This window comes from Chrysemys picta, chromosome 1, assembly GCF_011386835.1.
Source record: "Chrysemys picta bellii isolate R12L10 chromosome 1, ASM1138683v2, whole genome shotgun sequence".
Classification (NCBI taxonomy): domain Eukaryota; kingdom Metazoa; phylum Chordata; order Testudines; family Emydidae; genus Chrysemys; species Chrysemys picta.
The window spans coordinates 204,239,899-204,267,847 of NC_088791.1; the positions used below are offsets into that span (position 1 = coordinate 204,239,899).

At 46.3% G+C, this 27,949-nt stretch overlaps 2 protein-coding genes and 1 long non-coding RNA gene across 3 annotated transcripts in view; all 3 read right to left on the reverse strand.

Annotated features, from left to right (window-relative positions):
- LOC135977848 (uncharacterized) overlaps window positions 1–26,228 on the reverse strand; it is a 28,333-nt gene extending 2,105 nt beyond the window's left edge. The window contains exon 1 of the long non-coding RNA XR_010595291.1: window positions 85–26,228. This is a non-coding gene — a long non-coding RNA (uncharacterized LOC135977848). The remainder of the gene's footprint in view (window positions 1–84) is intronic.
- Window positions 1–27,949, reverse strand: part of LOC135978000 (uncharacterized) — a 1,156,726-nt gene that overhangs the window by 686,418 nt on the left and 442,359 nt on the right. The window lies entirely within an intron of this gene.
- Window positions 1–27,949, reverse strand: part of TSPAN7 (tetraspanin 7) — a 170,913-nt gene that overhangs the window by 123,919 nt on the left and 19,045 nt on the right. The window lies entirely within an intron of this gene.

Genomic DNA, 27,949 nt, shown 5'->3' on the forward strand with positions numbered 1-27,949 from the left:
GGGGGCTGGACTCTATGACCTTTCAAGGTCCCTTCCAGTTCTAGGAGATGGGATATCTCCATTCATTTAAAAATTTAATTTAACCTTGGGTCTTACAACACCTTGCTGGTAGTAGCTTGCACCTGGGCCAATCACAAACAGCCTTCCAGCACACAAGTCATACCCTGAGTGTGTGTGCGTGTGTAACTGCAGCATGCCAGCAACACTTGGATTACACGTTGGATCTCACCAGCCTTGGTTATACTGAAGGGTGACCCCAATACAGTCCCAGACCCTGACTTTCCCACCCAGAAATGTAAGTCTTGTACTGCCCAGCCCTCTCCTGGACAGTTCAAATATATTAAGTCTATTATTCCTTTAAGGAAATAATATACACCAGTTTACCACCTTAAATGGAGTTACCCAGAAACTAACTTAAACACACTGGATTAGATAAAATAATAAAACAAGTTTATTAATTACAAAGAAATAGATTTTAAGTAAGTACAAGCAATGAGACACAAAAATCAGAAATGGTTACAAGTAGGGTTGTCAGCTTGGCAATATTTAAAAACCAGACACTCCAGCAGGAGTACCAGAACCTCCTCTGCCCTGCCTCTTCCCCCAAGACCCCCATCCACTCCTCTTGCCCCCTCTCCCTGTCGCTCGCTGCTTTTCCCTCTCCCACCTCCCCGCCCAGGTTGGGAGCCGGGGTTGGGAACTGCTTCTCGTTGGGAACTGCAGCCGCCCAATGCAGGTAGGAGGCGGCCCCAGCTGAGTAGGGGCTGATGCAGGTGATGACTCAGCACCTGCCCACCTCCCCTGCCCACATGGACTTTGGGTGTTCGGTGAGTAGATCTGACCAGACACTGACTGGTTCCTGGCCAATGGGAGCTGCGGAGCCGGTGCTTGCAGGAAGGGCATAGCATGCAGCCCCCCTGGCCGCCCCTGCACCTAGGAGCCGGAGGGACATGCTGGCCGCTTCCCAGGAGCTACTTGATGTCAGCGCTGCCTGGAGCCCACACCCCGCAGCCTCTCCCACACCCCTACCCTCTGTCCCAGCCCTGAGCTCCATCCTGCACCCAAACTCCCTCCCGGAGCCTGCACCCTGCACCCCCTCCCACATCCTAATCCCCTGCCCCAGCCCTGAGCCCCCTCCTGCACCGAAATCCCCCCCAGCCCACACCCCAACACCCTGCCCCAGTCTGGTGAAAATGAGGGAGTAACGGAGGGAGGGGGATGGAGTGTGGGCGGAGCCTTGGAGAAGGGGAGGGGTAGGGGCATTCAATTTTCTGCAAATCAGAAAGTTGGCAACCCTAATTACTGCCTGAACTTTCAGGTTAGGACCCTTCTCCCAGAGTCCAACAGCTGTTTCCTTTGTCTTCTCAGGTTCCGAGAAATGAGAGAAGCCAGGACGGCAGGGGTGTCTTGGGGTGTTTGCCCTCCTTTTTATAGTTTCAATCCCTCTTGGAAAAGCATTTCCAGCTCAAAACCAAGAGACACGGGGTCTGGTAGAGGAAGGAGACTTCACGTTGTTTCTTTGTTAAGATGCAGATCTCTTTGTCCCAGCTCCCCTTTCTTGCCAACAAATGGCCACTTGATAGGTGATGCCCCATCAGCTTTGTTGACACCTGGCTGGGACCTCAGCTTGCCCTTTGTCTTTGAGAAACTAGTTTAGCCACTACCCAGACTTATCTGGGAAGCACACTTCAGTCATGATTTCAGCTTATGTTCATAACTTTACATATAATGTTGCTACATGCATTTTACCATATCAGCAAGTTATGAGTTTTCAAAGGATACCTTAACAAGGCATGCCTTGTACAAAGATTACAATAGTACGTAGGCTGTGAATACAGGGGTGCAACCGTCACAGAATGGGATAAGAGCTTGATTAAGCAAACCTTAAAAGTAGTGTCATTAAAGTCGAGGGGACTAATCACATGAGGAAGGATTACTTCAGTGAGTAAGGCTTTGCAGCATAGTGCACTACGTTAAGGATAGCCTCTGTGCCCCCAACTAAATGTGTGTTTCCAAGGCTGATATCTTTTTTAATCTGGGCATCACACATGCCAAAAAGCATGTGACATTGGATGCCATGGGCAAAAAAATTCTGCAGCAGCATCTGGCTAGCAGAAGTCCAATGCCTTGTAATAGTTTATAACATGGAGCTACAATATAACTGGCTCAACAGAGAACCATTCAAATGGTGCAACTCTAACAGCTACACCATCAGGATCTCAGACCTTGTAAGTCAGCAACGATATTTATGAAGCAATGCACCCTTTTGGAACGGAAAACAATTAGTAACAGAATAAAGCGACAGAAATTCTCTCCAGCCCCCCTGAGGTTGACATTGTACTTTTAAAAAACTGTACAGAACAGTATTCAGGCTGGAGTGGAGGGAAAGACGTTCCATTCATTTAAGAAATGGCAACATTCCTCCATTGGGAGAAGGGGAGAAAAAACAGCCTCTCATTCAGCTACGAAACACCAGTTTTCCAGCCAGAACATCCCAGTTTACACCATTCTCTGGATATCTTGGGTTGAAAGACATTGCTGAGAGAAGGTACAATATGGCTTATTCCTGAGTGCTTTGCATTTCAACAGCAAAGTCAGGGAGTATTTTGTGCGGGGCCTCTGCCGGCCAAATTATTTGTCCCTCCTATACGATGAGTATGGTAGCATTCAGTGCAGCAGAATCAGCGATCTGCCTCTTGGCAGACAAACTGTGCACGCGAAAGGTAAAGCCACTAATGCGTGCTGCACACAGACATGCAGGGGTTATGTTTTCAAAGTTCTGCCGATGGTTTTATCCCACAATTCCCACAGAGTCTAATGGAAGTTATGAGGCGACACCACAGGCAATGCCTTGAAAATTTCCTTCATGGTGTCTAGACTAAGATATTGGTGGATAATTCAGAAAGTCTGCCCAAAAGACTCATTTGCAGCAATTTTTAAAATCACTTCATACCTAAAAGCTGGAAGGGGGGGAGTGGGGAGGAGGAGTGTGCACACGGGGAGAGAGGAGCAAAAGGCCTAACAGCATGCTCCGATCCACGAGTAGTTTGCTTAGTTTCCGCCCCAAGCTGTAAATTACTGTTATTAGTATGACCAATACAGTCAATAAATTGGATCATTTCCTTTTAAACTGGTGAGATCCTCCTTTCATAGAGGCTAGAAAAATTCTAGCAGAAAAACCCACTTTTTTTTTTAAAGTAAAGAAAGCTTTAATAGTTAATGCCCATATTGAAGGAGCTACTTGGATGTTACTCGGAGACAATTCTACACAAGTATATTTTGCTTATTCTACCAGATAGGGAGCAAGAGTCGGGTGTGCAAACACTTGTCAAACCCCTCACCCAACGTAGGAAAGGCAACTTTGCAGGGCTCAGTTTCGGAGTGTCTGGGAAAGTCTGAAAGCCACACACAAGAGGCAGGCAATGGAGCAAGATCCTGTCTACAGTGACCTTTGAAACCACTGCCCAGACCCTGCAGGATGCTGAGTGCTCCCTTTCCCTACAGAGATCACTGGCAGGAACAGACTCACCCATTAGCATCTTTCTACAAAAGGCTTTATTCAGATGCAGTTGTTCCTACCATTTCTACTAGGGTTTATCCAGTGGTGCCTCAGGTACTTCTGGAACACAGTCCATTACCTTACTGCAGCACCTTCCTAATGGCTTACGGAAAGCTTCAGCAGATGTTTTTCTTGCTGAGAAAGGAGTCCAAGTGGAGCCTTCAAGCTAGACTCAAGGTGGATAAAAATCAATTATTTAAAAAAAAATCATTTTTTATTTAAATCAGATTTTTTATATAAGTTTTTTCCTCAAAAAGCATTTTATTCAAAGATAATTTTAATTAAGATACATTATAGCTCAAAGATATCTCATCATGGAATAGGGATTATAAATTCTGATTCTATAGTATGAGACAATATATTCATGTAATGTTTAAGAAAAGTTTTGTGAATGAGTTTCAATAGTTCATGGATTAGGGACCCAATCTTATGGGGTTCCAGGGGCTTCTGTATAGATTATTTAGGTTAATCTTTCTATATCCAATGGGACTCAGTGCTCAGTCTAGAAGATACCCTCAGGTACGTCTTCACTTACCGGAGGGTCTGGCGGCAGGCAATCGATGTTCTGGGATCGATCCTGGAAGTGCTCGCCGTCGACGCCGGTCCTCCAGCTCGCCGAGAGGAGTACGCGGCATCGACGGGGGAGCCTTCCTGCCGCATCTGGACCTGCGGTAAGTTCGGACTAAGGTACTTCGAATTCAGCTACGTTATTAACGTAGCTGAATTTGCGTACCTTAGTCCGAAGTGGGGGGTTAGTGGGGACCAGGCCTCAGAGATGCTTAATTTTGCAGTTCTCAAACTGTGGATTTGTCTCCAGAGATAACATGCTTGTTAACAGCAAAAATGTTTTAAAATAAATAAATAATATATAGAGGTGAGAAATAACAGACCTCAACCTGATTGTCCCTCTGCAAATTTGTGTACACAGAGTCAATCCCTTACCTTCCTCTAAAAGTGCGTTTCAAAAAGTTCAATGAATAGAAGATTATTGGGGGCAGAATAGATCGGGACAAGGAGAAGAAGTCTGGAAATAAATGTGAGAAGGGAGGGACAGGCAATAGAAACAAAAGTGAAACTGTTTGAGCAGCATATTCCAGAAGTCTTGAGGTCTTTCTGAGTGTAGCCTTCATTGATTTGAGATCTACCATACCATTCTCTCACGAGAAGAGAAGACTTACAATCAGGGCCAGCTCTGGCTTTTTTGCCGCCCCAGGCAAAAAAGCCTCCTGCCGTGCCCGTCCCCCCCCGGCGGGGAGCACGGCAGGGGAGGGCGGCGAGCCCGCCCGGGGCCCCGCTCTCCCCGACTGGCCGGAGCGCCAGGGGAGGGCGGCGAGCCCGGCCACAGCCCTACTCTCCCTGGGTGAGCGCCACTCCCCTCCAGGTGCCGCCCCAAGCACATGCTTGGAGGGCTGGTGCCTGGAGCCGGCCCTGCTTACAATGGCAGCAGGCTGTAAGAGAGACCCAGTTTGGGTCTGATCCATCTCAGAGTTGTGAAGAATATCTATTAAGGTTATAACAACCAACAAGAATGCACTTTTATGTAGAAATCCATGATTAAATCGAGTCTTCCTTTAAATCAAATCCACCCTGGCTAGACTCCATTTTGAGAGAACACATTGGGAATGGCACCAGCACTAAGGGGCAGGCAGTTCTCCAAGTGAATTAGGGAAGTCTACCAGGTGGCTATTGGCATTTCTCCAACAATTCACCCTGTCTTCCTGGTTGTTCACTGCTGCTGGGACTTGTGTCAAGAACTGCAGGATACGTGTTCACAGAGCTGCGAGACTGGAACCCCATAGAACAACTCTAGTGTGGACACAGTGCAAAATCCAAACCCTCAGGGCCAGTATAGACCCTGCACTATTGATGGTTACAACAACACTATCCAACTTGTTCAAATAGCAACAGTTCAATTCTATAGTGCAAACATGGCCTCTGTGAGCCAAGAGATCGTGCCAATAAACTAAGACTGGAAAAGAGAAATTGATACAGTTCTAACATGGCTCTCGCCCACAAATACAACCTCCTCGACACTGGTCAGGGAAACCATGCCAAAATTCATCTACCAATTACATTTAAACTCAGTTTTAACATACACAGTTGTGTATGGACTTAGACAATTAAAAAAAATGAAGGCTGTGACACCTCACCAATTGGCAATGTTCAACTGATAAGTGGTGACTTGGACAAGCTGGCACTGAAGAACAAGCAGACAGTCACAATTAACAACCACACTTTACAATCTCTCAGGTAGGCTTAACAATTCCCCAAATATCTGAGGTCACAGCATTAGAGCCTTTTCCTCTCTTACTCCAGGTTTCCATCAGAAGTGAGCTCTATTGACCCCACTGCTCAGGTCTTTTTTACCAGCTGGATCCTGTGACATACCTGTTGGTAGCTGCTGAGTTTGGTCCCCTTTCAGTCACTTCTAGCAGTGCTTGTCTCTACTCAGCAGCTGTGATTTACAAAAGAGGCTGTTCACTTGCCTCTCCTTCAGCAGAACAAGTTCTTCTGATTGCATCTGGTAACAGATTTTGGGAGTTTGCAATTAGTCAATTTCCCCTTGGGAGAGAAATCAGTGGCCCTTGGTCTCAAGGCCCTACTTACCTTGCACAGATGTGGCAACAGCTGCACATAGCCAACTCCATTTGCCAAAACCTCAGCTAAAACATGGAGTTAAGCACTATTACCAATAAAACATTCCCTTCTTTCTCACGCCTAATCTCGGTCTCTCTGCTTTCAACTCCTCTGTTCCTTCCTCCTGCCTACTCCCTGCACTTTTTACCTTGGAAACCATTTAGCAAGTAGTCGGGAGCCCTTAGCCATACACAGGCCTACCGATGGAGAGGAGAGAACGAGAAAGGGGGGCCTGGGCAATTTAAAAGGGCCCAGGGCTCCTGGCCTTTGCCATGGTAGCAGCAGCGGCCGGGAGCCCAGGGCCCTTTTAAATCACCTAGGCAGGCCTCAGGGCTCCTAGGTGCATGCAAATGCTCCGGGCCTCATGCTTTGGGGGGCCCCGCGGGCCAGTGCGATTGGCCAGCGCGGGCAGTAACAGCCGTCACTTCCGCCTTGGGCCCCACCCCCCCTAGGGATAGCCCTGGCCCTGAGGCCCGGAATTTCTGTCAGCAGGCCTGGCCATACGGAGCCCATGTTACCCAAACCAGGCATGGGCAAGGTCAGGTGCATCTGAGCATTCATCCTCCTTTGTGCATCTGCTATTCAGCACAAAGGAACCTCAAACATACTTTAGCCCAGAGCCGGCCAACCTGCGGCTCTTCAGAAGTTAATATGCAGCTCCTTGTATAGGCACCAACTTCAGGGCTGGAGCTACAGGCGCCAACTTTCCAATGTGTCGGGGGGTGTTCACTGCTCAACCCCTGGCTCTGCCACAGGCCCTGTCCCCGCCCACCCCCTCCCCTGAGCCTGCTGTGCCCTCGCTCTTCCCCCCAAGCCTCCTGCACGCCAGGAAACAGCTGAACCGGACGTGCAGGAGGGAGGGGGAGGCACTGATTGGCAGGGCTGCCGGTGGGTGAGCGGAGCTGGGAGTGGTGGGGGGGGGGGGGGAAGGGAGAGAGCTGATGGGGGGCTGCTAATGTATTACTGTGGCTCTTTGGCAATGTACGTTGGTAAATTCTGGCTCCTTCTCAAGCTCTGGTTGGCAGCCCCTGTTATAGCTAATAGAGCCAAACTTCTCTACTAGTCTCCATGCAGATAAGAGTGTGTGTGTGAACTACACAATCCACTCCACAAGCAGCTGGGTGCAGGTGCTGTAGCAAGTCCACATGGACGTCCCTTGGGCCAGGAGCCCTCTGTTTACCCCTTTCAATGGGGAATTTCAAACTGAGTACTTATATCATTAATTGAGAATATGCATGTCACTAAAACTTTTGCCCCATGGTAAAAGCAAAAACATAAGTGATGGCTTCCACTCTGCTCTGGGATAAGGGACAGAGAGCAGAATGTTGCAAGGATTTAGAGGAGAAGACGAAGGACAGCTAAGTCCTGTTCACCCAATCACCTTCCGATGCACAGTCGTAACTGGAAAAGATTCCCAGAGCAGAAGAACCCACTGAGAGAGGAGGAGGAGAAAGAATGAAGTTCCCACCCTCCTCCTTCAGGAACTCCATTCCCAAAGGTCCTTAAAGATACACAGAAAGGACAGCAACAAGAACCTCCACAACTTACCCTACTGCATCCTTCCTATGCTCAGAACCACATAGGCCTGGAGAAGAAAAATGATATTTTATCCCAAGGAACGACCACCCTTTCACAGGTTACTTAAAGCAATATCACCATAAGGAAATTTCTGAGAACTAGGTGTTATTTGTGTTACGGTAGCACCTAGGAGTCCCAGTCATGGACCAAAACCCCCCTTGTGCTAGGTGATGTACACAGAACCAAAAGAAAGTCTTTGCCCCAAAGAGCTTAACATCATTGTCCTTCTCACTAGTGACGATCGCACATTGTAAAGATTAAGAATCAGCCAAGGAACATGTGACACATTGATACTGCAGATACCAAATGGACTCTATTGAAAAGCTGGTTTGAGAGACAGAGGTGCTTCACCATTTTTCAACCACTATTAAGAAACGCTGAGACAAGGGGGATTGCTAGGCTCAAGTCAAGCTGTGTTACCAAAGCCCTAGAGAGTTTTGCAGTACAATGCAAAATTCTGCCTGGCAGAGTATCCTCGTCATTAAACGCTGCCACCACAGTATTGCAGTATGCATGTGCCATCAATGGACTTCAGCCCGACTGGCCACCTGGGTCCCCTCTCACCAGAGCACATTAGACAGACAGAAAATACTTCTATCAAGACATTTTAGCATTATTTCAGCAGTCCCTCTTTTTTCACACCACCCTCCAATATGCTCTTCTCTCCCCTCTGAACAGCTTGTGAGCCAAGCTTTCCTTTAATATTAAACAAATTACACTGAGAAAGTCATAAATGAATTCAAAGAAGTGGAAAAAAATGTCTATTTTCTGACAGCAACTTCTGTTACTTCCCTCTTAGGGGAAAAAAAAAAAAGAAGCCCTCAATACATTTGGGATGGTAGGATTAGATGGACCAAGACTTGATAAAACCATCAACTCTGGGAAACTAAAGATGTCACTAAGTAATATTCAAACCAAATGAGAAAAGTAATTGTGAATATTTTAAAGCACGACGGCATCGAAAGAAAAAGAAAAAAAACACAACACTTGTCTGTAATTTCATCTCATGATTGCTCTAAGAGACACAAACTATTACTTAAACGTGGACAGAATTATTCTTCCAGTGAAGACTCAGAAATATACATTATTTATTCTCTTGAAACGCCAATCATTGCGACACGCACCACCTCCCTTTTTTACTATTTTAGAATAAAAAAAGTGAAACCTTCATTTGCATGCATTAAGCACTGTCCTTCTAATCCAAAAAAAAAAAAAAAAGAAAGCCCAACATATGGACTGAGCATACTGCAAGAATCAGATGGTCTACCTGAATAGTACTACACTGCACTACATTAGCACTGCAAATCTGCATGTTATCCCCTCCTGGAACACTTGCTCTGGTTATTCCTCAGCTGATGTATTATTCCATCCACCCTTTTAGATCCATCTCCTCAGCATCTGTTTTATCAGTGCTTCCATTCGCAGAGCGAAATCTAGTCAATAGCTCTCAGTGACTCCAGGAGTTTGTGACACTGCTTTTTTTTTTTGCTACCCTCTCTCTCGTTTCACGGGCAAGCAATGGCTTTGAATACCAGTCTACCCTTAAAATGCTATAGCCACCTGATGTATTGAGAAATTACATGCTAAAATTATTACATAGTCCCATCATTGGACTCATCTCCCAACCCCAGAACATGTAATGCACAATCGAGTCATGGAGACTTTTATCTTACTACCTGATGGGAAAAAATAGGGCCCCTGTGGTTTAAGAAAACTAGTTTCTCTTTGTTACATAGTCAGGGCCGCCCAGAGGATTCAGGGGGCCTGGGACAAAGCAATTTCAGGGGCCCCTTCCATAAAAAAAAGTTGCAATACTATATTCTCGTGGGGGCCCCTGTGGGGCCCGGGGCAAATTGCCCCATTTGCCCCCCCTCCCCCTGGGGCGGCCCTGTACATAGTGAATATAAAATAATTGTAGTGTGTCCTTCTTGACCTCCCGTTTTAAAAACCAAAACAGATGTGGCCAGCCCTGCTTGGAATTTAATTTTCAACTTAAATTTCACTGAAGGGGGGGGGGGGGGGGAGAATCACTTAGTTAATTCTCAAAAATCCCAGTCTTACCACAGGCCTTGCTTTTGATATAGGAAATGAAACCTTCAACATTGAACCCAGAATGAAAACACAGCTAATTTTTACAGTAAGTAAATAAAAACAACCTATGTTGATTCCCCTTTTCAAGCTCCCACCACGAGCCAGCAGAGGCTCTATTCAAAACCAACTGGAAAGCTCTACTTTTGTATTGGAACACCGTCAGTCAATCGTTCGAGTTCAATACACAAAAATCGAACAACCCTCCCTCCCTTTTTTTTTCTTCCCTTCCTTGCTTTTTAAAGCAGACAGTCAGAATCCAGAGATACCAGATATCTGCGTGGAACCAATCTCAAGGTCAGGGCTTCTTTCAAGAATCAATTTATTTGGAAAGTGAGGAGTTTGTTCTATTAGAGTCTAAGCATCTTTGCTACATACAGAAATATAGGGGTGTCAAGTGATGAAAGGAAAGGAGTTCCCTTTGGTAAGAATCACAGTGACTGATGAAATATTAATTAAGCTCTTTATGTGTGACAGTCTAAAAAGGACTTTGAATAATGTATTGCAAGCAACGGTACATCAGCAGTGGCTTTTTTTTTTTTTAAATGACAGCTCGCATTTTAAAAATTGACAATTATATACTGGAAAGGGGAGAGGTTTCTGGTGGGTTGGAATTATCCACAGATGCATCATCATTTGGGGGACAACATAGTTAGTAAACAATGGTACAGTGCTAAATAGTGCACACAGAGGGAAGTAGATCAGTAGAAAGCGTCAAATTCTGAAAGACAGTATTCTGTTTCTCAGACACAGACCAGATGATCAGTATGTAAAGAAGCAGCACTTCACACAATTCTGGGACATCCCCAAAATATTCTTCCCTTCTCAGTTTCCAGAAAAGCCTCTTCAAGCCACCCTAAAACAAGCACGCTCTGGCACTGATCCAATTATTTACTACAGCGGACAAAAAGGATCGCTGTCCCCCAGGCTACTCATGAAATTCTGAAAACTAGCACTTAATATCATTATAGTGGTCTTTGGCTTACAAATCAAAGGGAAACAATGGGAGGAAATGGGGTGATAACAGGAACAAGGTGAAAACCAAAACATCTAGAGCCTAGTGAGCCACAGCATTAATTGGAAATTTTGGGTTCTTCAGCTTTAGGATTATATAAACCCTCCACCCCCTCAGCACACACACATTTAGAAGCAGCATATTAAACAGAAGCCTGCATTTCAGCTAGTAAACTGCTTGGTGCGTTTTGGCTTTAAGTGTTTATATAAACGGCAACATGACCTGCTTTCCCAATGACTGACAACCAAAGATGTTCTATAATTGGCTTTGTAACAAGTCATCCAGAAGGTGACATAAGTACTTCCAATCCAAGAGGTTTTCTGTATTTCCCTGACACACTTCCTTCTCCTGTGCAGTCAGAATATCATCATTTATTTATATTTGGAATTATATTATGGTAGTGCCCAAAGGCCCTAATTAGAATCATGGTCTCCTTTGTGCCGGGCACAGTCTCACACGAACAAGTTTGGTCCCTGCCTAGAAAAGCTTACAATCCAAAAGACAACAACAAAAGGTGGAGAAAAGTGATATAACATAGAAGCCAAGTGATTGGGGGGGATAAGACCCTTGTTATTTCCCGTTATTTTATTTACCCCTTTATTTTATTTTTTTATTATGGCACAGGGATGAGGGAAGGTGTAATGGAAGGAAGGGACAAATAAATCAAAGCAAGGAAGTGGGGGGTGGGAGGAAGGAAGGAGAAAAGGGATGATTGAGAGGAGGAGACAGAAGAGAGGATGTGACAGAGGGAACGTGATGGGTTGGACTACACTGAGGGCAACAAGCGATCAGGAAACAATAAAATAACATCCAGGTTTCAAACTGTAAAAGTCTTCTGCCATCACTGACATTGGGGCTGCAAAGGTGTCTCGCACCCACCTGGGGCTGATGCTTTCAGAAGCTTGCTCTACCTCTGGGAGGTCCTTTGCTTTCCTTAGCCCACCTGGCTACACAAATGGGATCATTGGGCCATATTGCCTTGCCCTCCAGATAGGGATTTCCATCCCTGCTAATCATCTGGGCGGGGGAGAAAGGAAGAGGGACATTGGGCCCAGAGGGTCCTCTCCCCACCCAGCCAATGCTGGGGAAGTACTTGCTGGTCCTGGAAGACGGCTCAATCACAAGTGCTCCTACTCTGCTTCCCCCAGCTCTTGTGGCCCCAAAAGGAGTTGTTGCCCCTTGTCTAGAACCTGGGGGTCACAGAATGTAAGAACACATCATTCGCTGCCTCCAGAAATGCAGGGTGCTGATTTCTGCACAGTTTCTACACTATTACATTATACAGTATCTCCCCACTTAACGTCCTCTCGCTTAACGTTGTTTCGCTCTTATGTCCCTGCTCAATTACAGAACATGCTCCATTTAAAGTTGTGCAATACTTCGCTATAACGTCCTTTGGCTGCCTGCTTTGTCCACAGCTGGCAGCCCCCCTATCAGCTCCCCTATGCCCCCCCCCCAAGCGCTTCCTGCCCCACGGGCAGACCCTTCCCCCCTCCTCAGAGGAGAGAAGATCAGAGCCTTCACCCTCCTCCCCCCCGCCTCCTGCCCGCGGCAATCAGCTGGCTTGCGGCGTTCAGGAGGGAGGGGGAGGAACGAGGACTTGGCGCGCAGGCTCCCCCTCCCTCCCCTGCCTCCCGAACGCCGCAAACCAGCTGATAGCCACGGGCAGGAGAGGGAGGGGGGGAGCCTGCACGCTGAGTCCTCGCTCCTCCCCCCTCCCTCCTGCCCCCTGAACATTGCAAGCCAGCTGATTGCCACGGGCAGTAGGGAGGAGCGAGAAGAAGAGGCGGGTTAAGGGTGAGGGCTTAGGGGAAGGGTGGCATGGGCAGGCCAAGGTTTGAGCCCCCTGCCCCTGGTGCTTGCAGGGTAGGGGAAGCTGCCGCTGCTGCTGCGCAACGTGCTTCTCCTAGCCTATAGCACCTTCAGCCTCCTTGCCTGCCTCATTGCCTCCAGTGCCAGTGGGCTGTGCCTGTGTGGGATAAGGCAGGGGCACCTCCCAACTATAGTACTGTACTGTATGGCAAAAAAAAAATTCCCTGGAACCTAACCCCCACATTTACATTCATTCTTATGGGGAAATTGGATTGGAGGGTAATATCGCATGAGCATGACATAGTACCACTCTGTGGCTTATATGACAGACCCAGAGAAGTGGGGTACAGGAGTCTGGTAGAGGGCAAATATACTGGTCACTGGATGAGTAGTTTTCTGTTCCCTGAGTGACCAGAGCAGGGGCTGCACTAGAGTAATCAGGAACCTGCTAGAACCAATTAAGACAGGCAGGATAATTAAGACACCTGGAGCCAATTAAGAAACTGCTAGACTCAATTAGGACAGGCTAGATAATCAGGGCACCTGAGTTTAAAAAGGACCTCACTTCAGTTTGTGGTATGCATGCGAGGAGCTAGGAGTGAGAAGACATATTGCTGGAAGACTGAGGAGTACAAGCATTATCAAAACACCAGGAGAAAGGTCCTGTGGTGAGGATAAAGAAGGTGTTGGGGAGGAGGCCATGGGGAAGTAGCCCAGGGAGTTGTAGCGGTCGCGCAGCTGTACCAAGAGGCACTCTAGACTGCTGCAGTCCACAGGGCCCTGGGCTGGAACCAGGAGTAGAGGGCGGGCCGGGTTCCCCCCAACTCCTGATCAGACACAGGAGGAATTGACCTGGACTGTGGCTTCTACCAGAGGGGATGGTCTCTGGGCTATTTCCCGACCCAAATGGTGAATCTGTGAGGCGAGCAAATCTGCCAATAAGCGCAGGAGCCACCAAGGTAGAGGAGGAACTTTGTCACACTTGGTGTTTTGTTTTTCAAATGGCCTTTAGGTTTGTTGGTTATAGCAGTAGCCACTCGTTCAGTGTTACCACAAGCAGATTTCTCACTCACCAACCCATGTCCATGTAATGTATATACACAAGACTGCTGGACAGTCCCATGCTAAGAGACAGCTCATCTACCCAGAAAGAGATAATAGTGTCTACAGGAGGTCATTTGATGATCAAAGGGCAGAAGAGTTTTTCATACTTTGGATTACAGCCAAATTTCTACTCTAACAGCTATTCTTGTGTTTGCCCAATGTCATACTGATTTGATCTGCACCCACTGCACCACCGTTCACATTCCTGCATAGTGCCAGCAGCAAGTTCTGTGAAATGGCTACTTCCCCTCCACTCTTTAATTTTCTTTTTAATGCGGTGTAATTCTTTTCCCAGCTAACTGCTGGATGTAATTAGGACAAATGCATTGCAAGGGCAATGGAAAACAGATTGGATCCAAAAAATGATCTGCAGGACTTTCCGGACTGCAGAGCCTCTCTGACTGCATGCCGAGTACATCACACAGCTGCCGTCCAATCATAGGTGTGTAGGAAGGATAGCCTGTCATACTTAAAAGGCAAAGTAAATAACTAGGGCCTCATTATAAACGCATTACAAGTCCACGCTATGGCTGCCTTATTCAGCACTTTTATCAATCTCCACAGCACAATTCCCACTGGCTTCTGTAGATGCAGACTGCTCTTCTGTCAAACATATAGAGCTTCACACTTCTTGTCAGTGCTGAAACAGACAAATCCAACATATAAACACACAATGCTTCAGTAACTTCAGGAGTCAGATTCTCCCCTAGACACGTGCTAGTGACTCCCCTTAGATGTTAAAAGGAATATCATGGGGAGAATCTGCATCCAAAGCCCTGAGACAGAGTAAGACAGCACCGGAAGAGCAAATGATAGGACTTCATGCTTAACGCCCCTTCTATAGCCGAGTTGCACTCATTGTAGTTCATATGGGAGATCACTAACCGGATGAAAGGAGACTCCTCATTAGCCAACAGAGTCATAAGGGCCATCCAAAGATGTGGCCGGGTACATAATAGTAGCTCCTTCTCTCCTGCAGGGCTGAAATAGGAAACGGTAGGCAACTCTCTACACATGGTAACTAATTTGACTCTAGAGAGGAGACTTCGAGCATCGGGGTAAATACATTCTGCTCCAACATGCCTCCTTTCAATGCAATAGCAAAAGTGCTGAGCCAGGAGCCAGGGCCGCTTTATTCTGATAACCAATGCTTGTTGTTTGTGTTCAATGACACGCACAAATTCACAAGCACTTCAGATTCCCCCAGAATCAATCCAAAAATGTGCTCAAAAAGAGAGACTGACTTATCAACTCCTCTTCTTTTGTGAGTGTTGCCTGGCTGCTCTCAGCTCTGCAGTGGAAATGCAGAGAGACTTTGCTATAGAAGCACTGCCAGTTACCACTAGAATACAAGGATGTCTATGACATAGGTAATATGCTATTTCATAGTTTATTGTGTATCAGTAACAGCATCTGAAGCATGCAATGCTGGAGGTTTTCTCTATCAAAAAGACTTACTGCATCAGCAAAGAAAGTTATATGAGGGGGAATTCTTTCCCTTTTTCTAGATCAATTATCTTTCATGCATTGTTTACTGGAATGCAATGCTCAGTTGATTTTGCTCTCTCTCCCCAAAGTTCTACTGTATTAAAAAAAATAATGTTAATTCATGTTAAAATCTCTAGCTGTTCTGAAGAACTTAATGGAGTGCGTTCAAGTTCCATTGTCCATTAACAGTTCCAGTGAAATCCAAGTAGTGCATATCTGAAATTACAAGTTGGGTAAGTATCCACTATGTAAAACTATTTTAAAGTACAAATGTTTACAATGTTCTTCTAGAATAATCCCATGATTCAGTTGCCATCTTCAAAATTAGTGAGAAGGTGTCTGATGAGAAATTCGTGGACCAGTGGTGATGAGCCTGGCCACTGATAAGAGAAAAAGATCAATCTTATGGTGTTGAAGTAACTGGAATGTTAAAACCCTACTTCCACCAACAGTGAAATTCCTCAACAACTCTCCAGTATGCTCTTCTTCTTGGTAGACCGGCCCCATCACCTATTCAGTGTTCAGAGCCCACCTTTCTCAAATGTCTGGCTGGTGGGTTTTACTCACATGCTCAGGGTCTAACTGGTCACCCTATTCAGAAAGGAATTTTACCCCAAGTCAGATTGGCACAGACCCTGAGAGAGTTTTCACCTTCCTCTTCAGTATGGGGCATGAGTCACTTGCTGATTTGAATTAAGAGTAAATGGTGGATTCTCTGTAACTTGAAGTCTTTAAATCTTGAGGACTTCAGTATCTCAGCCAAAGGGGCCTACTGTAGGAGTGAGAGGGTGAGGTTCTGTGGCCTGCAATGTGCAGAAGGTCAGAATAGATTATCAGGATGGTCCCTTCTGGGTTTAAAGTCTATGACTCTAAGAGGAATCACCTCTGCAATTTCTACTTACCTGGAAGGCTAGCCTAGGAATGGTTGAAAATGGTCATAGAGAGACTCCCTTCTGATCTAACTCCAGCCACACTTTAACATATGATACACAGGCAGATCTTTGAAAGTGAATGTTAAAAAAAAAATTAAACTCAGAGTGGATTTTTAATCTCATGTTTTAAAGAAAAGCTAGAAAATAGTTTAATTTAGGAACCTATGTTTGGTTTACAGCCCTTCCCTCCACGTCTTGATTGATGCGTGAGGTAATCCAGAATAGGCATCATACAGAGTGTCTCAGAAGAGCGTAAGCTAGTACACTGCTTTGAGTGGGAGACCTCGTATGCTGAAGAGCCATCTTGTAACAGGAGAAAGTAAGGTTACCATTCGTCCGGATTCACCCGGATATGTCCGGCATTTCTCAGTTAAAAATAGCTTCCAGGGGGAATTTGTAAATGTCCAGACTTTCCCCCCATGCAGAGTGCGTGTGGCTGACAGGGCAGCCGGCCGGATGGTGCCACTTGCACTGGGCTCCAGCAGCCAGAGAGAGCCCCTCCTCCGCTTCCCCCTCCTCTCCCCTGCAGCTGAGATCACTCCCCTCCTCTCTCTCCCTCCCTGCATCCGGCCGTTCGCAACGGGCCTCCGGCAGTCTGGAGCTCCTTCCCCTGCCCAACGCGCCGCTCCGCAGCACTCTGCGAGGGCAGGAACCGGGCCATGCGCTCCATGGGGGAGTGTGGCAGCGTGTTGGGCTGCACGTGGAGTCTGACACGCTGTTCTGAGCGGCACAGTAAGGGGACCAGGGGGTCGGAGAAGGGGCAGGGAGGTTCCGGAGGGGCAGTCAAGAGACAGGGAGCAGGGGGAGGGTTGGATGGGTCGGGAGTTCTGGGGGGGCTGTCTGGGGGTTGGGGGTGTAAGGTTTTGGACGGTCAGGGTACAGGTAGGGGGTAGGGTCCTAGGGGGGGCAGTTAGGGTGGGGGGGGTTCAGGAGGGGGCAGTTAGAGGACAAGGAACAGGGAGGCTTAGGTAGGGGGTGGGGTTCTGGAGGGCAGTTAGGAGCAGGGGTCCCAGGAGGGGACAGTCAGGGGACAGGGAGCAGAGGGGTTTAGATGGGTCGGGAGTTCTGGGGGGGGAGGGGCTGTCAGGGGGTGGGGAGTGGTTGGATGGGGCGTGGGAATCCCTTGTGTCTGTGGAGGGGTGGATAAGGGTTGGGGCAGTCAGGGTACAGGTAGGGGGTAGGGTCCTAGGGGGCCAGTTAGGATGGGGGAGGGTCTCAGGACGGGGTAGTCAGGGGACAAGGAGCAGGGAGGCTTAGGTAGGGGGTGGAGTCCTGGGGGGGCAGTTAGGTAGGGTTACCATACATCCATTTTTTCCCAGACATGTCTGGCTTTTTGGTCGTCAAATCCCCGTCCAGGGGGAATTGCCAAAAAGCCGAACATGTCCGGGAAAATAGCTTTGCCGGCATCTCTGCCCCCAGTCCCCTGCTTACCTTGCGGCTCCCACAGGCTGCGAGCTGCAGGTGGATTCCCCTGCGGCAGCGGTTGCTGCTGCTCCCCCCAGACACCTCAGCTCTGTGTAGCCCTGTGTAGGGCGCTTCCCCTCCCAGGCTCTGGCTGCGCTGAGGAAGCGCCCGGCCGGGGGCAGGGTCTGGAGGTCTGGGGGCTGCCCGGCAAACCGTGAAGTCGATAGTGCTTGGGCAGCTGTTTCGCGGCTGGGAGGGAGGAGGGGGAATGCGGGGCTGGGGCCAGGGCCCCGTGGAGTGTCCTCCTTTTTTAATGAGGAAATATAATAACCCTAGGAGAAAGAGACCAGAATCCTGCAGCTGACAGGAGAGGGGATGTGATGGGAAAGCAAGGACCCAACACACTGGCTCCTAGGAGAAAGTTTCAGGTTGAAGGAGAGGAGCAGAAGGCCCCTAACAAGTGGCTACTTCTCAGGAACAGGGCTGAACACAGGATTGCAGAATCAAAAAACCAAAAGCAGGAAGTAGCTTTCAATGCCTTGAGCACCAGCAGGAGATGGCTCCTTCCTCTGCCTACCTCCCCAGAGGAGCCGGCAGCAGCATGCCTAGCAGGCCTCAGGTGTCTCAGGAGTAAGAAAGCCAGCAGAGACCAGGCTCTTGCCACTTGGCACAAACAATTTATAACTTCATATACATTCAAGGGTGACTTGGATCACCACTGCCCACACACACACACACACACACACACACACACCCCTACCTCACTCTTCCACTCAAACCTCAACAATATGACTCTAGTCTCACCTCTAACTTCACAAGCCAAACCCTTCCAGGAGATGGGAGAGTGTGGGGGAAAAGGGATAGTTAGGTAATTCAACTACTTATCTGAAAATAGCATCCTGAAGGATTTCATTCCTGGTTCTCTGCTCCCGAGTGAGAGAGAGATCCCCTGGAGCTATTAAAGTGATGTGGTACCTAAGGAAACATAATTGCCATACCACAGCAGAGCAGTAGCTCATCTATCCTGTCATTGACAGTGACCAATACCACGGGCTGCAGAGCAAAATGCAATATATCCTCAAATAAGCAGTTATGGAATAAGTTGCTCAATAGGCCTGATTAACCTAGCATTGACCCTTCTTAACCTCTTCAGAGGTTGGCTTGTTCCCTGAAGGGTGAGGGTTTAGAACAGGGGTGGGCAAACGTTTTGGCTCAAGGGCCACATCTGGGTGTGGAAATCGTATGGCGGGCCATGAATGCTTGGAAATTGGGGTTTGGGGTGCAGGAGGGGGTGAGGGCTCCAGCTGGGGGTGTGGGCTCTGGGGTGAGACCAGAAATGTGGTTTTAAGGATGCGGGAGAGGGCTCTGGGCTGGCGCAGGAGTGCAGGGCAGGGTGAGGGCTCTAGCTGGGGGGCACAGGCTCTGGGGTGGGGCTGGGGATGAGGGGTTGGGGATGCAAGAAGGTGCTCTGGGCTGGGACCAAGGGGTTCGGAGGGTGGAAGGGTGTCAGGAGTGCAGGCTCCGGGTGGCACCTCCCAGAAGCAGCGGCATGTCCCCACTCCAGCTCCTACGTGGAGGCTCAGCCAGGCGGCTCTGCGCGCTGCCTTGTCCACAGGTGTCACCCCGCAGGTCCCATTAGCCGCGGTTCCTGGTCAACGGGAGCTGCGGGGGCAGCGTGCGGAACCCCTTGGCTGCCCCATGCGTAGGAGCCGGAGGGAGAACATGCCACTGCTTCTGAGAGCCTTGCAGAGCGGGGTAAGCCCTGGACCCCGCTCCCCGGATGGAGCAACGGAGCAGGGCAAGCCACAGACCCCGCTCCGCAGTGGGAGGGTGAGGGCTGGATTAAAATGTCTGGAGGGCCAGATGCGGCTCCCGGGCCATAGTTTGCCCACCCCTGGTTTAGAAGGTAGTTCTCAACCTTTCCAAACTACTGTACCCCTTTCAGGAGTCCATTGTCTTGCATACCTCTAAGTTTCACCTCACTTTAAAACTACTTGCTTACAAAATCAGACATAAAAACACAAAAGTGTCACAGCACACGGTTACTGACAAATTGTTCATGTTCTCATTTTATGATCATAAAATAAATTGATTGGAATATAAATATTGTATGTTTATGGTATATAGAGCAGCATAAACAAGTCATTGTCTGTATGAAATTTTAGTTTGTACTGACTTCACAGTGCTTTTTATGTAGCCTGTTGTAAAACTAGGCAAATATCTAGATGAGTTGATGTACCCCCTGGAAGACCACTGTGTACTCCGATGGATACACTTACTCCTTGGTGAGAACCACTCCCTTCCAAACTTGTGTGTGGGTTTTTCAGCTTGGAAAAGAGACAACTAAGGGGGGGGGGGGGATATGCTAGAGGTCTATAAAATTTTGACTGGCGTGGAGAAAGTGTAAAAGAAAATGTTACTCACTCTTTCACGTAACACAAGAATCAGGGGTCACCCTATGATATTAATAAGTAGCTGGCTTAAAATAAACAAAAGGAAGCACATCTATACACAATGCACAGTCAACCTGTGGAACTCATTGCCAGGGGATTTTGTGAAGGCCAAAACTATAACTGGGTTAAAAAAATTCAGTAAGTTTATGGAGGATAAATCCATCAATGCCCATTTGACATGATGGGCAGGGATGCAACACCATGTTCTTGCTGCTGTTGTAATTTATTTTTAAATTCTCATTTCTGTAACTATGTTATTATCCAAATAAATGTCCACTCATTTCTGAATCTTGATGAGTTGTTCTGAATAATATCTTATGGCAAGAAGGGCAGCGGAAGAAGGCAAGCTACCCCACCCAGCCTACTCTATTTGCGGCTATGTGCCCCTCCTGAGAGCCGCCTTCTCATTTTCTGATGAGGAGGAAGCAAGGGGCCCCCCAAGGAAAAGAGAGCCAATCACAAAATGAGTGAAAAAAAATTAATGTCTCGGAAGGCAAAGCAATAACTGTGACAGATATAACAATATCCTGGACAAACTTTATGGAATTAAGATAAGCATTACTGAATTACATTCAATGCCTTAGGGGTCCACTGTATTAAAAATGCAATTGTTTATGTGTTATTGTGAGACTGCATGTAACTTCAGGGATGCTAATGAAATTCCTCTGGTTATCAGCTCTTTGAAGCAACCCCTGGAGAGGCTGTCTAGTTCAAACCGGATTCTCCAGGGACCAACAAACAAAAAGGATTTTTGGATAAATAGCCTGGTTTTGAACAGGCTCAGAGCCTTCTTCCTGATGCAGCAAACAGGCAGGACCCCTGGTTCACCCATGGCGAAAGGTCAGAAGGACGGAGGCCCCCTAAGACTGTGCTAGCTATGAGCTGAAATTGTGATGAACTTGAAACCACAAGGAAACGCCTTGGGTGGAGGAGTTTTGAAGGAATGCTCCTGCCAGAGCCCACGTTAGGGTTGGGGTGATCGCTGGAAAGCTTAGCAGCGTGCATAAGGGTTCGTTTATTGCTTTAAACATTTCCTCTGTAGTGCTTTTCCATTAAGAATAAAATAGGCTTGAGTGGGAAGCGCTTTGTGGTACCTTATATTGGTCTCTGAAGTGAAAGTAAGCTGTCATGCTTAGGCAAAGACTCCTGCCGGGATACCAAAATATAGTCAGGGGACTGTGCAACCTAGAAATACCCTGATCAGAAGGGAGTCAGACGTGTGTCTCCATTTAAGAGAGTGGATGGCCAGGAAAGCCTGAAGCCTAGCATAGTTGGGAAGTACAGGTGCAACTGACTGTGACAATAACATCAAACCGTGACTTGAACACCACCTCAAAAAAGTTCCCCTCCAAACAGAGGAGGTTAGTTAGATCCTGTGACATGATAATTTTTAAATAAGCAGGTCCATTCTCTAAAGGTACCTTCAGTGCAGGACAGAGCAAGACAATTGAGAGCAATCATAGAAGAAACAATGCAACCATCACAGATGCAATACACAGCAAGAACAAGTGTAATATCAATAATCTAAACAATCAATATTAATAAATAAGTAAGATACCTTCCAACATGTAAATATTTCACTTCATACAGTACAACACACTAGTCTGTAAGACGCAGCCACAAAAACAAGAAGCTCAAACATTTGCCCATCTTAAATAACAGACTTACAAAATTTGGACTTCCCTGTTTCAAAAATGGTGTCCTTAGAATTGAGAGACTAAAGTAGGATTCCTCCCTAAAGACTCAGTCCAAGCAATATTGCTTTGCAAATATATGGAACAAGAACCATATAACTGCCTTGCAGATGTCTGAAGTGGAAAACTCCCTGAGGCAAGCAGCAGAAGCCACAGTGCCTCAGATCAAAAGAGCCTTGAAGTAGCCTTCCAGCTTCAGGCCAGTTAGGTTAGAGCAGTGGTCTTCAACCCGAGGGTCCGCAGACTATGTCTAAGATTTCCAAAGGGCTCCGCAAATGAAAAAAGGTTGAAAACCACTGAATTACAGCAGCAAGAGATGCAATCAACCATTTAGACATGGCCCTCTTAGTGACAGCATTGCCCAGGGAATTGGTATCACATGAACAAGGGCTTTAGTCTGCTCCAAGCAGAACCCCAAGGACCTTCTAATGTCAAACCTGTGGGAAAGAGCTTCACCAGAGTGGGCAGGTGAACATGGGAAGAATGTTGGCAGAACAACAAGCTCATTACAGTGAGATTCTGAAATCACCCTGGAAAGGAAATACTGAGAATTCTCAACTCCACTTTGTCCTTGTAAAACTTTTTAGGTCAGTGGAGCCTGAAAGGCACTCATTCTACAAGCTGAAGTTATTGCCACAAGGAAAATGACCTTCCATGTAAGAAAGCTGAGCTCACAGATGACTTAAGGAGAGCTTTCATCAGCTTTAGGACAACATTGATCCTATGATGCAGGATTTCTTTTTTAATGCAGATAGGGTGGTTTCAAGAGCATCTAGCCCCAGTTAACTTGACAAGAGGTTGTAGAAGCAGTGATTTGCATTCAACTAGTTCTTGATCGGCCAATATACTTCCAGGTGAACCAACATGGAGTTTGGCTTTAAACTTGACTCAAACACATAGAAAAAGTAGTCAAGCAGTTTTTTGGTGGCTTTTCTTTAGCTCCCCTAAAGCAAGTAAAAGAGTTCACATTGGCCGGTTCACATAACACTGCAAACTTTTTTTGCTTACAGTTGTAAGTCCCTCTGTCTTTGAAGAGCCCACAACAGCATTAATCACATGCTTGGTAATACCATAACTATGCCGCTCTATGCTCTCAGGAGCCGAGCTCCTGGACTGGGATGGAGCAAGGTACCTTTATTCTGAGTGATCATCCAAGGCCAGGCTCTCCGCCTGATTGGACCAGCTTTGGCCCTCTGAAACACAGCCAGGAATTGTACTTCTCTGGGCCTCTGCGGACTCATTTGGACCAATTAATCTCGTCTCCCTTGAGCTTTGCCAAGACTTTTGAGAACCGAAAGACAAACAGAAGATCATGCAGGTTTAAAACAAACATAAGGAAGTACTTCTTCGCACAACACACAGTCAGCCTGTGGAACATATTGCCAGGGGATGCTGTGAAGGCCAAAAGTATAATTGGATTAAAAAAAGAATTAGATAAGTTCATGGAGGATATGTCCATTAATGGCTATTAGCCAAGATGGTCAGGGACACAACCCCATGTTCTGGGTGTCTCTAAATCTCTGACTGACAGAAGCTGGGACTGGATGACAGGAGATGGATCAATCTTTAAATTGCCTGATTCTGATCCTTCCCTCTGAAGCATTTGGCAAAGAAGACAGGATACTGGGCTAAATGGACCACTGGTCTGACCCAGTATGGCCAGTCACATGTCCCCCTCACTAGTAGGGCCAGTTAATAACAAAAAGTTCCCTCCCTACAAATAATTTTGTACAAGAAATTTTCATTTTGAGTTTTTTCTTTGAAATTTGATTTGCATGGGAAATTTCTAAATGACAAAAAAAAGTTTTGGGGGAAATTTTTCCCATTTTTTGTCAGTAAAAATTTTGGTTGCAAAATTTTGACCAGCTCTGTTCACTAGTGGAAGGAAATGGCACCAACGCGGTAACTTTTTGGTGTCATGAGCAGACAGCCAGTAGCTCCCTGTTCAGATGGGTACCTAAGATACTCATCTCCAGAGCCCTCAGCAGGAGAAGATCTGATCCATCAGGGCCAAATCAGAAATCAATTGTCAAAGTCTATCAGCGCCTGCCCATTAACGCCTTATCTGCACTATGAAACAAATACATCTTGTATTTGTAAATATGATATCATAGCATAAACAAAGCAAGTTGTAGTTTCAACACATTTTAGTTGCTTGAGATAACTTCTTGGGCTCCACCTACTGTTTCCTCGACCAACTAGCAAATTAAAACTACAACTTGCCGCTTCTACACTAGAACATGAACACCTATTAGCTAACATGTTAAAGATACATTTTCCCTAATGTGGGCATGGCCTCATGCTGCCAGTTAGGAACATGAAACCTTATGGGTATGTCTGGCTACACTTCAATTAAAAGCCCATGGCTGGCCCTTGTCAGTTGACACGTACTCACAGGGCTCAGACCAAGAGGTTATTTAATTGCAGTGTAGACATCCGGGCTCAGGCTGGAGCCCTGGCTCTAGGACCCTATGAGGGGGGAAGGGCCCAAAGCTCAGGCTTTAACCCGAGCGCAAATGTCTACACCGCAATTAAACAGTCCCTTAGTCTGAGTTCTGTAAGCCCGAGTCAGCTGACCCAGGCCAGCCACAGGATTTTAATTGCAGTGTAGACATACCCTAAGGGATTAGAGAGTCCTGTCTGCCTTCTGCTATAAGAGGCAAGGCCCAGGAATAAGAATCCCACACAGATTGGATTTCTAGAGAAGATCAATTACCTGATGCAGCAATCCTGTTTAGCTTGTGTCCTTCTCTAGCATATAAAGTACCTTAGTATATGACCATGGTTAGTAGGGAGAAAAAAAGTTATCTGAAAATTTCTATGACTAATACTTCTATTTTTCCTTCTTCAGCTTTGCATTAGCGGTAATATTTTAAGGTTATCATGTGGTGTAGCATAAATGAAAGCAAGATTACATAATGGAACTGAATGTTCTATATAGTTAGTTTCTCAAAGCAGTACTTTGATTACAGGATAAAGCAAGGAGGGGGAAAACAGCAAATGCAGCAGTTTTGAACAAGAAGGGGTATAATTTTAATACTAGTGATACAGCTCAGCATAAACCACATATAAAACCAGCATAATTTTATTTTTAAAGGTTATGCTGAGACTCAGAATGCAGAATGCTAAAAAGCGTATTTCTAAATAATGTTCCAGGGCTTCAGTGCCAGCCATGTTTCCTGCTGTGAAACATGCATCCGTATTCTGCTTGATAACACTAAGACTCCAAACACTTCCTAGATAACACTGGTTCCTGCTTTCATGATCCTCACTGTCCTTGCTAAATAGTAATAGATGGCTGAGACTAGCAAGCAGCCCTTCCTTGATACAAGACTAATATCACTTCTGGGAAGAGGAGGAAAACTGCTGGCAAATGGCACTAAAAGGTCTCATCTACATTAGGAAAACCAGGACCCAGAGTTCTCACGACAGCAATGAAGTGGGGAATCACCTCACAAAACTGGGCAACATCTCTGCCTTCCCACCTTTTCCATTGCTCCCCAGGACCATACAAAGATAGGGAGGAGAGAATGCCAGTGATAAAGGTTTATGCCTTTGTGGATAAAAAAAGCTATGGCTCTGAGGCCCGATTAACTTAACACTGGACCTTTTGAGATCTCTACCTCACAGAGGTGGCCTGCTATTACAAAAAAGACAATCTTCCATCCAGGACCAGACAGGCCCAAAATAGATACTTGCATGAAGCAATTATTGGTCAATAAGTAGAACATAGTCTGCTGGCTGCTGCAAACTTCATAGAGTAACTCCTAGGTGAAGTAAGCGAACCATAGCCTTGAGTTCTGCTCTCTTGCAGGTTTATAAAAGTGTACAAGCAAAAAGGCCAAATCTCTGGAGTCTAACATTCTCAGTGTATACACTAAAAGAAAGTTTTGTACAAATCTCAACATGAAATCCTTCCTCTGGGAAATCACTTAATTTAATCTAAACTCTTATTCCAATCATTTATTCTAATGCCACAAGGTCATAGAAAACAACCATGGAATCTCCTTCTGCTCCTTACAGCACTACTCAGATTGAACCCTTACAGGCAGGGTCATTATACTTCCTATCCATTAGAGTAGACTTCCTGCAAGCAACTCTCTCCAGTCAGAGGAGTTTCTGAGGCTGGTAGCTTTCTTGGATGAGAACCCCTATTTTTTTTTTTAATTTAGACAAATGGTTTTCACAACGTTTACAGTACTCATTCCCCAAGTAAATTCAAGAAATATTCTTCCTTGTGACAAGCATGAGAGTATCCTTAGGAGCACTGATGGACTCAGGGGAGAGCTTTTGTAATGAGGTCAACTAGGCAGCTGCATGGTCATCAGTATATAAATTCACCAGATTCTATATACTGGTCATCCAGTCTTTAGCCAATGACATTTTCTCTCTCTCTCTCCTTTTTATTGGCAGAAGCCTTCTCCACACCTTGATGCCCAGGGGAAAATGGAGGATATATAAAAAACATACCTCATTTTAGTTGTCCATATTTAAAGATGATTTGCTTCCTGCCCAAGAAGCACACTGCTACGAAAATCCTTTTGTAATGGATCTCTGGACTTTAGCATGACGAAGAATAGGAAAGTTTACCAATGCTTATTTCCTTGAGAGCAGAAAGTTTCCTGTCTTTGAGTAATAAGGTCCACGGACGTGACCTCCTACAGACAAACAGATCATCCAGAATAGAGATGGAAACGGACATCTAAAGAGTCAGGTTTATTTCACTGGGGGGGAAATCCCACATGCGCTATGGTAGGAGAGGCTATTGTGCTTTCCTCCCCTCCCCCCATCAAAGCATAGTTAGCACAATCTTCAATTTAGGAAAGCAGAATGGAATTTTCCTGGCTATGGGAGTGGTCTCAACTGTCTGAACTTCAAGAGGCAGGGCATTTCCCTGCTACTAGTGACTGACAAGCCTGGGTCTGTCCCCAAGCTGCAAGCAGGCGGACGTAACCATTGTAACAAATCTGTGGACCTCAGTACAAAGAGGAATTACGGACCCCAATTTGCACAGAGTAGATGCAACCAAACTCTGTGCCTGGAAGCCTCCTTCCAGAAGCAGCATTTATTACACCTCCCACTTGCTCCACCCCAACCTATCTTCAAAGCTCGGATTACATTATACAACAGTTGAAATATAAACTTTATTTCAACTAGTTCAGCAAGTTAAATAAAAGATCCCCATCAAACTCCATCAAGATAGATGGCATAAGCTAATAATGGTTAAAGCAGGGGACTTGAAAGCCAAACTTGACTCCTGTTCCAAGCTCTGCCACTGACTTGTTCTGTGGTATTGGGCACCTTATTTAACCCCTCGGCTGTGTTTTCCTCTACTGTAAAACGAGGATAGTATTTGATTTTCTCACCAGGCTGATTTGGGAATTAATGTTGGCTGAGTAGTATGAATTCAACACTACTTTATAGTGCAGAATGCTGGGGAATGAGAAAGTATGACACATCCAAACTGTCTCCATTCCATACAACCTGCCTCAGAAAAATCCTCCATATCTTTTGGCCCAGAACAATCTCAAATCAAGATCTATTGACACAGTGCAGCCAAGAGAATCTGAGCACTATCATTGCCAAGAGGCGTTGGAGATGGATCGGTCACATGCTTCGGATGGAAACTGATTCCATCACCAGAGTAGCAATAGGATGGACACCTGAAGGCAAGCGAAAACGAGGCCGCTCAAAAACAACATGGCAAAGAGCTGTGGAAGCCGAGCTGAAAAACCTGGGACACCACTGGGGAACCATTGAAAGACTTACCAGAAATAGACAGGAGTGGAGGAGCTCCATCACTGCCCTCAACTCGAGGCGTAATAGGAACATGATGATGATGAGGAGGAGGAGTAGTATGAAGATTAAGTACTTCACTCCTTCAGTACACAATGCTACTTAAAGAACAAAATGATTAAACAGAAAGAGAGTTCTGTTTGATACTCAATGTCGTTTGGTAAAGCTTTCATCCACATAGACAGTAGCGTCCTACCTCCAGCCTCCCCAGCTGAGTTAATCTCAGAATGTTCACTCCATCATGTGCTCACATTAAAAATCTTGGCTGATCATAATATTCAGCATTTATTCACTCCCCTGTTGAGTCACACAGGTGCGATCACAGTGCCTCAGAGAGCTATAGACTGTAAGCACTTCCTCTCTGATGTTTCTGATTTAAAGTTTCATTT